Below are 11,042 nucleotides of genomic sequence, written 5' to 3' on the forward strand. Positions count from 1 at the left end.
AATGTAGTCTTTAAATTGGTCTCATTGTCATGTTAGAGTTGTTGAAATTTTAAAATTTTGCAAACTACTATTTTATAGCAATGGGTAGTGATCTAATATGACATGATACAATTATTCATACCATAATCTTAGAAGATCAAGCATGTCAGCCAAATTTTTAAGCAAGCGGGTGGTTAGATTATTTTCAGAAGCTATTTGCATATCATGAAAAAATTAATTTCAATTCCAAGATGCATTGCATAATGGAGTCATCGTGATGAAGGGATTGAGAGTTTATTGTAGTGAGGATAGCATTGTAGATGTTTATGATTTGTCTCAAGAAGGAAAAAAATTGGTAGAGAACTTGGACCCACACTCTACAAGAGCTCATTTTTCTCTACATAGAGACCCATAATTAGAAATTGATAAGCAATAAGGCACCAAGGGACTCTCCTTGATAGATCCTTATAGCCAATGTGTGTTGTATGTGATATGGTAAATAAGTTGTGAGAGGTAGGTACACATTTATACATGGAGTCCATTTCAAATTGTTGAGTTGTTTGAGGCATGACAATAGACCCATTAATCTTCCAAATCTCTTATTTCATCTTTTACAAAAGATAGCAGAGGTGGTATAAAAAAGTAAGCCTTACTCTATCTCCAATCATTTTTTGATAAAATTTCTTATTGAAAGGGCTTTAGGAAAATAATTTGCAGGATCATGGGATAATATTTTGTTAATTGGCGAGTATGTTTCTCAACTAGTTGGTCCAAGAGGACAAGGAGTAGGTAAGAGAATATAAATAAACCATGGTAATAAAAAAATTGTAGAAAAGATTTGAATCTTCTCCTTATACTTCCTCCACCAAGAATCCTAAGACCACCAAGGATAAACAAGTTGAAAAATATCCTCACATTCCTAAATCTAAATGAGAGAAGGCAAAAGAAGCATCAATTGATAAGGAGGAAAAAATTTAATTTGATATAAAAACTAGGGTTTTAGCTAGTAGGGAGAAATGGAAATCAACTGAAGAAAATGAGTTGTCATCAGAAAAACAATGGGATAAAGAAGAAACCTACACTATTGAAACTCCACCTCCTCATGAGAGGAAGTTGTTACCAAAATAAATTCCTATATAAACCATTGAAGAATCATCTTCTAGTAAAAGGAGAAAGAAAACTTTTAGGTATTCAATTAAGATACCTATGAGGAAAAGTGTGAGGTTTGCAAAAAACCATAGTCAAATAGAGTCTCCAACCATTTCAACTATGAATGTAGAGTCTTCTAAATATTTATAGCATAGGATGACCAATTTAGATGTAAACATGGGTTGTGAAGAAAATGTTGACCAAGATGTTACTGCTCAATAAATGGATACTAAATTGCCAAGAAATTTAAAAGTTCAAAAAGAGGAAAGCATTCCTGAAAAATCAAGGTATGGTCATCAAGATATTGATGTAGTTATAGTTGAAGATGATAAGGATATCTCTAATTCAAAAAAAATAGAGTTTTACATTTAAAATAAGAAATCCAACTCCTGAATGTATGGACATTGATGATTTTTCTGATCATGTAATTTTAGACACCAATGATCAAGAAGATATCCCTATAACCTCAGGAGGAAATATGTTTTATGAAAATCTTGGAATTTATTTGGAAGCTATAAGCAAGGTTGTGGAACAAATTTTAAATGAAGGATTAGACACTTTAGCCCAAGTAGCATAATAGTGTGATGTGGAGAGTAAAGGAGCTCAATATAATGAGATAAATAATTTGGAAACCAACAAGATGGAGTTGAAAATCCAAATAGGGTCATTTTGTTAAGGATTGTTAAGAAACATGAGAAATCTAAAGAAACTAAACAAACTACCACTTTAGGGCCTACTGTGAACCCTTTCCATCATTAGATTTGTCTACCCCAACAAGGGCAGGACTTGGTTTGTATCAATAGTTATTAATAGAATAGGCAATGTGGAGAGAAGAGAAAATGAATGTGCAAAAAATAATTGATGAAAAGTCACAAGAAATAAATGATAAGGATGAAATTGTTGTACTTAATGACAAGGTCACCAAAACCACCACAATGGTACCTAAACTAATGCAATGCAAGCCACCTACTCAAGTATATGCCTTGTACCTAAAGGAACACCTTCTAAACTTCAAAATGACTACAATAGTCCAAGTACTTAACCCATCAATAGAAAATTCACACAAATTTTATGATCCATTCCATTCTTCTCCTACAAAAATTAAAAATATATTGTGTGAAATATATCTATACAACCATGCAGTTTCTAATGATAGAGAGTGGAATCTGCTAGTTTATGTGGGTGATATCTAATTGTGTGCCTTTGTGTCTTGGATATAAAATGAGATAAGTAGAAAACATCAAGCTAGGCCATATAGGGAAGAAGAAATAGATATTCCTCTATTTCTCATGACTGAGACTAAAGATTTCAAGACCTATTACTATGACTTGTGAAGTATGACTAGAACTAGTATTGGAAGCAAGAAAATTTATATTCTTAGGGAAGATGTATAATAGACTATGAGAAGATAGCTAGACCAAAAATACATGCATCTTTGGGTTCCAATACTCAAAAATGGGTTAGGTTACTGTAAAGTTTGAAAGTCAAGGAGCCACATTTACCTCCAAATTTTATTATGGCCAACAAACAAGCACCCTAGTCTATCATGCTTGATAGAAGCAAAAAAAGTTGGAGGATTCCTTTAATGTTCCAGTCTCCTTTGCTTATGGCACTACTTCTTGGGATGTATAAAGATGTTAAGGATCACAATATGAAAGCACAAGTGTGAAGATGGGAACACCTTAGGAAAACCAAGGGATACTATTGGAGTAGAGAAAAAGGTCATTTTGGAAAAAGTTTTGTCATTGATTTTAAGTGAAGGCTAGGGTAAAAAGCTTCATACTTGCTAGAGGACCAGCAAGAGGTTGAGCTAGGGAGAATGATGAGGTCACTTAAAGGCCTATTTAGTGTTGTGGTTTCATAATGCACACCCCATTTCTCCTAGAAATGGGGACCCCCAGTATATTTTTTCCTTTCTTAAACCCTTAGTCTAGGGTCTGAGTCATTTTTATGACTCTACCTAGAATTCAGGTCAAGCCTTAGCCCTTCAATTGAAAAACCCAGATCTCAAAAACTAAGAATTTTGGAGGAAAAGGAAGTTTTTAGTGCTAAAGGGAACACTTGCACACCTAGCACACATGGATGCGCAAGTGTGCTAAATGCACAAGTGTGCACTTGTCTCCCTTTGGAGATGCGTACTTGCACACATGCTTAAGTGTGCACCTCCAAAGGGTGTGCACCATCCTGTGCCCATTAAAGCTTGGGACCCCCTCCCCTTCCTTCATTGTTCTCCTCCTAGCTTTCGTGAGTGCACCTCTACATCCTCATAGGTATTCAAACTCCACCCACTTGCACACCAAAAAAAACAAGTTAATAACATAAAGGTGCACACATGCGCAACTATCTATGCACATGTGTGCACTTTTGTTCACATTAGAACTTTAAAAAAAACTCACTTAATGCAAAATGGAAAAGTGTGCATGTGTGCACCTCCCCAAGATGTACATGTGTGCACCTTCCTAAGGTGTGCACATGTGCACCTTTCCCACACCAACATAAAAGCCTAAGGTAATGGTGCACACATGTGCACCTTGTAAAGGTGTGCAAGTGCACACCATTTATCAATGCTTAGCATTACAACACTTAGTAAGGGTGCACATGTGCACACCATTATTAAATCCAACTAAGTGCCCCCCCCCCACCCCCTTGCATACCCTCATATTTTAAGAAAATGTACACAATAGCACACATGCACATGTGCACACTCTACAAGGGTGCACACCTACATAAGTGTGCCACTACACACTAAATAACCTTCTAAGGGTTATTTAGCACACCTCGCACACCTATCAAGGTGCACAAGGTGTGCTAAAATACATATCAATGATTTATAGGGGATTTAAACTAGTTTTTATAGGTTTTGGTGTTCTAGGTCTTTTTTTTTGGTAATTAGTGTTTGTTTAGGGTTTGATGTTCAACTTTTCAAACTAATATTTTTATGTTTTGTGTAGATAAAATGACTTCCTCATCATCCTAACTTACAAAGAAGATGGCTCCAAAGCTAGTTGTTTTCAAGTTTTAAGGTGCACCAAAGAAATCGTGCTTTCAAGATGGACACTCACAAATCATAGACATTGAATTGGGATACATAGATTGGAACACATTTTTGGTACTCTAGAAAAAACCTAATGAGAGGTCCCTAATGATCGCAACACTTATCAAATTACGGTTGGTCAATGTAGCATCACATGCAGCATCAATACAATCTTTAGAGCTTATAATGGCTGTTAGAAATGGAAAAAGAAATCTGTAAATAAACAATACCAGGAAAGAATCTAAGTGAGTAAATGCATGAAAAGATATTACCATAAAATAGGAGAGAGAAAGCTTCAAGCTCCAACACCATGAGACAAGATATTTGGAAAGGGGAAAGCAAAGAAAACCCCTTGTGACATTATGAATGAGGCATGAAAAGCCTAAGAAGGAAGAGAGAGAGAGATAGAGAGCAATGCTCATACAATAATTAAGAAGAGGAAGAAACCTCATTGTTGTTGAATGAGAGAGGAGGGTCATCTCTTAAATAGAGATGAGAGAGAGGAGTTAGAATGTAACTCCCATGTCTATGAATGCCACCATTCATATGTGTGTGAGGCCAAGTGTGAGATTCCTCTTAAGGAGGAATAATCTAAAATTAGAAATTACAATATATATTTGTCCTCACATATTCCACTAGATGACAAAATAAGATGTAGTGGAAAAAGGACAAAAAAGAAATATATTAGGATACCTTGGCTTATATCCTAATATATTATAATAATAAATAAAGGATTTCTAACCTTGGTTTATAAATACACCAAGGAAAGATTACAACTTCTAACACCCCCCTTTAATCTTTACTTGGGGTAATTACATCAAAGGGTATTAAACCCATAATTTTACAAAAATCTGCAACTTAATCTTCAAGATGAAGTAATTTGATTGTCTTCAAGTCATATGGTACATTTTTAGATCCAAGAGAAGTACATGAGTCCTTTGAATGTGATCAAGTGGAAGCATAGAAACTTCTTCATATGTGGAAAACCAAGAAGGTTCCTTGATGGATCACCTGAAAAAAAAGAACAACAAGACAAATATCCACAAGTAGAATGCCATCATATATGCAAATTCGAAATCCTTTTGAATAAGGATAATAAAACTCTCATAGAGAAACAATGAGTAAAACATGTTACCACAAAACAATGGAGATGACCTGATATCAAAATAAATTATATGCTCAAAAATTGTCAACAAGGACAAATTCAGTAAAAAGCTTGATCAACGCTCTCATGAAAAGTATATTATACTAATGCAAAAATGACCACAGACAAGGCCAACTAATGATACGTGCATCAACATTGCATCAATCACATGGATATAGATAGTCCACTTAATGAATCATGCCACTACAAGTTAATGGGTGATCAATCCATAACATGCATGACTCATGATCTAAGCAATAAAGTATGCAGATCATTATCACATTAATATATGAAAGTAAAGTAAAAAGAGAGACATGCTGATCAAATTATAATTATCATGATTTGTGTTAGGATAATCAAAAGAATGGATTTTGAGGATATAACAACATATTGCCCTCAAATTGGATCAAATCATCCGAATTTGGAGAGAAAACTCCAATAATAACATCCTCTTCATTGAGGAACAACATGGAGGGAAACTCCATAAAAATATTATCCTATCAAAATGGAACAGATAGGATCAAATGGAGGGAAACTCCATATAAAATGAGTGCATACCAATATAGGATGGAGGGATACTCCATGGGCCAGATAAGGAAACTATGTATCAGTTATACTGAGGGGACCTACATAGTTATCCTTGAAAAAAAATTGGCTCCCTATGCAACTCAAAATATCATATAAATCATGTATATCAATGGTATAAAACCATAAAGTGCCAACATGGGCATAGAACGATGCCATAAAAGCATAAAATTGCAACCATGTGCAGATAGATCAATAAAATCAAATCATTAAATAATGAAGGCAATAGTGTAAAATTAATCATAATCCAATTAAGTAAAATGATTTAAGGAAGATCAACTAAATATAGATATCAGGTATAAAACTCCATTAAGGGTAAACATGGGTATGAAAATTATAATAGCTTGTATATTTATCTTGGTATATATGTGTGCACCCATATATACTTGAATAAATATACTTAAAATATCATAGTATGAAATCATACGATTACAATTATTAAATGATAGCTTGATGCTAGAAAAATGATTTCCCCCTTTTTCTTGTTTAAGAGTAATTACCTTCTTTTTTTATGTAAAATTTGTTACAACTAACCCTGCAAAAAGGTTAGTAAATAATGATAGAGTTCAGATCTGGCAGATAAGAATATACTAAAAAAAGTTTTAAAAAACTTTTCTAAAAAAAGTTTGAATAAAAGCTTGACAATGAATGATTACCTGCCAAAAATAGGTTGACAAGAGGCAATAATAAAAGTAAATGATGCCTCTGTCAAGAGCTAAAAAAAAGAAAAAGAATCTTGCATGCTAAAAAAAGTTTTGCTTGCATGCTAAAAAAAGTTTTCACAGCCCATGCAAGGATTTGTGATAGACGAGATTAATCACAGCTTAGCAAGCAAAGAGGAATAACATGAAAACGGAAACAAACTTACAAGCAAGTTTCAAACTTATTAAATTCAAATCTTTTGACATACATCCTTTGAAGGGATTTGAGGATACTTACCTTAATACTGGCTTCTCTCTATTCTTCAGCCTCGTGGCTTGCTCTCATGGTGCTTCGCTTCCTCTCTTCAACATGGAGTCACCAGCAAGCATTTCCTTCCTCCTCTCTTCAAATTTTTTTTCCAAAACTCCCTCCTCAACTAACTTAGAAGATTCAACATGTGATATTTAAAATGGAGTACTAAACTGAGCACCCAAATCAACTTGAATTTCAAAACTGGGTGCTTAAGTCTAGAAACTTCAAATTTTCAAAATCCCACACTAAATGCTTCAAATACCACTAATAGTTCTTACATGTTGGGTTAACTCGACATCTGATAGACAGAAAACATGGGTTAACATGTCATTCACCGACAAATTCCAGATGACATTTGTCTATTAATACGTTAGCTGTTGAGACCAGAGGTCGGGATTTCCAATCCTCTAAAATTGCAGCAGTGCAGCTCAAATTATAGAATAGTCACCCTACTATGTCCATGAGGCGGAGTAATGATAAGAAAGTTGGTGTTCTTTCATATATACCAAGATTTGCAACACTTGCAGGTCATATGGAAGAATATATCCAAGGGCAATCTAGGGAATTAGTTGATCAAGCATATACAAAATTTGTTGGGACCATGTTTACAACATTGGAGCGCATAGCACAGATTGACCCTAGGCATGCAGATATTGTTCTCCTTGAAAATTATGTATCATTTCAAAATAGTCTTTATGAGCAGGCAAATATGGTTCCCATGCTAGCAAAGTTCTACCACCAAGCAAGTGAAGCATACGAGCAAGCATGTACTCGATATATTAACTCGATCATAAACTACCAATTTGAAAAGCTATTTCAGTTTGCTCAGAAAGTTGAGAATCTGATGTACACAATTACACCAGAAGAGGTACCATTTCAACTTGGATTGTCCAAAATGGATATCCGAAAAATTTTAAAATCTAGCCTTTCTGGGGTGGAAAAGTCTCTTCAAGCAATGTACAAAAGGATGCAAAAGAATTTGACATCAGAGGAGCTGCTTCCTTCGTTGTGGGACAAATGCAAGGAAAATTTTGTTGACAAGTACGAAAGTTTTGAAGGGATGATTGCAAAGTGTTATCCCAACGAAACATTAAGTCCATCATTTGCGAACAAGAAACCCTAGAAACCCTAGCTGGCAAAGCTGTAAAAGGGTGCCAAGAAAATGTAAATACACAGAAAGAATGGCGGCATAAGGGGAAAAAACCAAGGTGCGAGAGAAACGTGAAAGCAATGAAACCCTCAGAATTCGCAATGTCGGGGCGAACATATTGCCACATGCACGGCTCATTCTTTGAGAAGTACAGAATTTCATTATTGATCACCCATTAACTTGCAATGCAAGGAATCATTTCTCTCATTTCTCAATCACAATTTGCAAAATTTGCAAATTTCTGTAATGTTAAAAACAAAACATAACAATGCAAAACAAAACATAACAATGTTAAAAAAAATTTGATATTTAGATAGGAAAACCCTCTAGCGGCAAGCCTTCCAAAGGGGGTTAGATGAAAACTAATAGAAAATAAAAAGTAACCTGCACAAATTAGAGCAAACAAAAGTTAAACAGGTTTGGCGGTAAACCAGCCAAATTCCAAAAAAAAAAAATTCAATTTCTTCCATCTTAAAAAGATTAAAGAAAAAATTAGTGAAATCTCTCTCAAGAGTCTCCTTCAAATCGTACCTTCATGCAAACACTCAAAACAAAGATTAAACTGCTCTGATACCATGTTAGAAATGGAAAAAGAAATTTGTAAATAAACAATACCAGGAAAGAATCTAAGTGAGAAATGCATGAAAAGATATTACCATAAAATAGGAGAGAGAAAGCTTCAAGCTCCAACACCATGAGACAAGATATTTGGAAAGGGGAAAGCAAAGAAAACCCCTTGTGACATTATGAATGAGGCATGAAAAGCCTAAGAAGGAAGAGAGAGAGAGATAGAGAGCAATGCTCATACAATAATTAAGAAGAGGAAGAAACCTCATTGTTATTGAATGAGAGAGGAGGGTCATCTCTTAAATAGAGATGAAAGAGAGGAGTTAGAATGTAACTCCCATGTCTATGAATGCCACCATTCATATGTGTGTGAGGCCAAGTGTGAGATTCCTCTTAAGGAGGAATAATCTAAAATTAGAAATTACAATATATATTTGTCCTCAGATATTCCACTAGATGACAAAATAAGATGTAGTGGAAAAAGGACAAAAAAGAAATATATTAGGATACCTTGGCTTATATCCTAATATATTATAATAATAAATAAAGGAGTTCTAACCTTGGTTTATAAATACACCAAGGAAAGATTACAACTTCTAACAATGGCATTGGTAGAAAACTATCTATCAGAAGAAAGAGCTGTCAAGAGTATCATAGGGGAGATCATTGTAGACCTAAGACTGAGGAACATTGAGAAAGTTTTCCATCTTTTGAGAGCTGATCAATATGTGAAAATCACCTATCATCAAGTAGAAAGATGGTATAGGGATAATGAAAGGAAGGCTACATAAATCATACAATCATCATTCTTGATTGATAGAATGTTGGTGGGATGAAGAGCAAGAGAGGTAGATATAACTAGAGGATATATGAAGGATGATATCAGATACTCCATTATACTTCTAAGTAGAGTCATGGGTTTATCAATGGCTTGGAATCTTAACATTTGGGTGGAACATTTCCTAGAGACCATCTAAATAGCTAAAATGCTAACTGATTAGGCCATAATACTAAGTGAAAACTTAGATGAGTAGCAGGTAGGAGTCAAAGCCGACCCCAAGTTTTACATGACATCATACTTGGTGTATTTACTAGTGGTAAGGATAACTAACTATCTAGGATTGTTCAAGAGGGGTAGCATGCAAGATGCTAATGCATGGCCTTATGTGGTATACCTGGAAGTGGTAAAGAAGAAGCTCTTAGATCAGAGTAAGGAATACTAAATAGTGAATGATGCATTCATTTTTGCAATCATTTGATTTATAGAGGCTAATTATGCCAAAAGGATGTTATTAGAGGCAACAACAAGGATTATAGAAATTGGTGCCTACTACATCCAATTTAAGAAATTTAATTACCTAAGGGTATCTAGTAAAATAGTGAATCCAAAGAAACTCTAATGTATCCATTGGATAGGCTCATCTTATTGGAGATTGCGTGACAACTCACATCTGTATATGACAGAGTGAGGAAACAACATAAGAAGACATGGGTATGACCCATTACTATAGGTCCATTTGAAGTAAAGAAAAAGTAGGATATCATGAACTTTGATGTAGAATGGGATCAGTATCCCTTAGAAGATTATAATTCCCAGATATTATATTTTGATAATATTGGCAAAGTTCAACATTTGTTAGGAAAGCAATTTGTTCATGAAGATCTAGTTGAAGATCATTGAATGAACACAATAGATGACTATGATATCTAAATTAGGGATTATTGTAGGATGACTCTATATCTGGTAGGAAGCACCTTGAAGATAAATATCCCACTAAAGGTTGTCCAACAAGACACTCAAGATATCTTGGATCCCTTGAAAAATTGTGACAAGATATTTGATAGGCCAATCATGAATGCAGAGATTGATAGGGAAGAGAATGAAAATATCAATCATAGGGTGACATATAATCAAATTGAAAAGGGACTTGATCAAGAAGCCTTTTAAAGCTAGACCCAATTCCTCATACTATCACCTTCCAAGACACAACACACCTAGTAAAGGGTAAAGGTGAAAAAGTTATAGTGCCAACATTCCCTACCCATTCTCTAGTTAGGTTGGAAATGGTATATAAACATGACTAGGATCTTGGGTACTTTAGAATAGACAAAGGAAAGAAGAAGAGGTGTTAGGATTAACTTTAGATAGAAATAGAGTTACATGTAAATATAACCAATACCATAAAATAGCCAATCACATAAAAGAGAACACAAGACACCAAGATTTAACATGGTTTACCCAATCATTGGGCTATGTCCACCAACAACTAGTCCAATATTATTATTATCCAATGATTACAACTTGATTATAATTCATAATCCCTTACAACTCAATAGCGCTGCAAGAACTAATTTTTTTCATCACACATTAGGAAAATCCCTAACCCTAATCTTTTTTATACAAGATTTTTGTTGCTTACAAAATTAGGGATAAAATAATAGAAAAATAATAGCTAACACCTTTTACAATATAAGGTCAT

At 34.5% G+C, this 11,042-nt stretch overlaps 1 pseudogene; it reads left to right on the forward strand.

Moving 5' to 3' along the window:
* Positions 1-7,321: 7,321 nt before the first annotated feature.
* Positions 7,322-7,968, forward strand: LOC149535237 (exocyst complex component SEC3A pseudogene; annotated as a pseudogene).
* Positions 7,969-11,042: the final 3,074 nt, after the last annotated feature.

Source organism: Cupressus sempervirens, chromosome 10 (assembly GCF_028749045.1).
Source record: "Cupressus sempervirens isolate cs-2001-9-10 chromosome 10, ASM2874904v1, whole genome shotgun sequence".
In the NCBI taxonomy this organism is placed as follows: Eukaryota; Viridiplantae; Streptophyta; class Pinopsida; order Cupressales; family Cupressaceae; genus Cupressus; species Cupressus sempervirens.